Source organism: Hippocampus guttulatus, unplaced genomic scaffold (genome assembly GCF_054856545.1).
Source record: "Hippocampus guttulatus isolate MCC_2025c unplaced genomic scaffold, RoL_Hgut_1.0 HiC_scaffold_95, whole genome shotgun sequence".
Classification (NCBI taxonomy): Eukaryota; Metazoa; Chordata; class Actinopteri; order Syngnathiformes; family Syngnathidae; genus Hippocampus; species Hippocampus guttulatus.
This window is the reverse complement of record NW_028233954.1, coordinates 16,107-17,500: the sequence shown is the minus strand read 5'-3', so window position 1 is coordinate 17,500 and position 1,394 is coordinate 16,107.

Sequence of the window (1,394 nt, the reverse complement as noted above, 5' to 3'; positions counted from 1 at the left end):
CTTGGAGTTTGCAGCGCCGGAAGGGGCCGGCGAGGAGGCCGAGTGCGGCCGGGAAAGAGGCCACTCGGTCGGTTTGAAAACTTGGAGTTTGCAAGCCGGAAGGGGCCGGCGAGGAGGCCGAGTGCGGCCGGGAAAGAGGCCACTCGGTCGGATTGAAAACTTGGAGTTTGCAGCGCCGGAAGGGGCCGGCGAGGAGGCCGAGTGCGGCCGGGAAAAAGAGGCCACTCGGTCGGATTGGGAGTTTGAAAAAAATCCCCCATTCATTTCCAATGGCGGAGGTACCAGGGGCAAGGCTGGGGGTACCAGGGGCGAAGCTGGCTGGGGGTACCAGGGGTAAGGCTGAGGGTACCAGGGGTGCCGCTGGGGGTACCAGGGGTAAGGCTGAGGGTACCAGGGGTGCCGCTGAGGGTACCAGGGGTGCCGCTGGGGGTACCAGGGGTGCCGCTGAGGGTACCAGGGGTGCCGCTGAGGGTACCAGGGGTAGGGCTGGAGGTACCAGGGGTGCCGCTGGGGGTACCAGGGGTAAGGCTGAGGGTACCAGGGGTGCCGCTGGGGGTACCAGGGGTAAGGCTGAGGGTACCAGGGGTGCCGCTGGGGGTACCAGGGGTAAGGCTGAGGGTACCAGGGGTGCCGCTGGGGGTACCAGGGGTGCCGCTGAGGGTACCAGGGGTAGGGCTGGAGGTACCAGGGGTGCCGCTGAGGGTACCAGGGGTAAAGAGCGGGCCGGCCCGGCGGGCGAGTGTGGCCGGGAAAGAGGCCTCTCGGTCGGATTGGGAGTTTGAAAAAAATCCCCCATTCATTTCCAATGGCGGAGGTACCAGGGGCAAGGCTGGGGGTACCAGGGGTAAAGAGCGGGCCGGCCCGGCGGGCGAGTGTGGCCGGAAAAGGGGCCTCTTGGTCGGATTGGGAGTTTGAAAAAATTCCCCCATTCATTTTCAATGGCGGGGGTACCAGGGGTAGAGCTGGGGGTACCAGGGGTAAAGAGCGGGCCGGCCCGGCGTGCGAGTTTGGCCGGAAAAGGGGCCTCTTGGTCGTATTGGGAGTTTGAAAAAAATTCCCCCATTCATTTTCAATGGCGGAGGTACCAGGGGCAAGGCTGGGGGTACCAGGGGCGAAGCTGGCTGGGGGTACCAGGGGTAAGGCTGAGGGTACCAGGGGTGCAGCTGAGGGTACCAGGGGTAAGGTTGAGGGTACCAGGGGTGTTGCTGGGGGTACCAGGGGTCACCATTCATTTTCAATGGGGGAGGTACCAGGGGCAAGGCTGGGGGTACCAGGGGTGTTGCTGGGGGTACCAGGGGTAAAGAGCGGGCCGGCCCGGCGGGCGAGTGTGGCCGGAAAAGGGGCCTCTTGCTCGGATTGGGAGTTTGAAAAAATTCCCCCATTCATTTTCAATG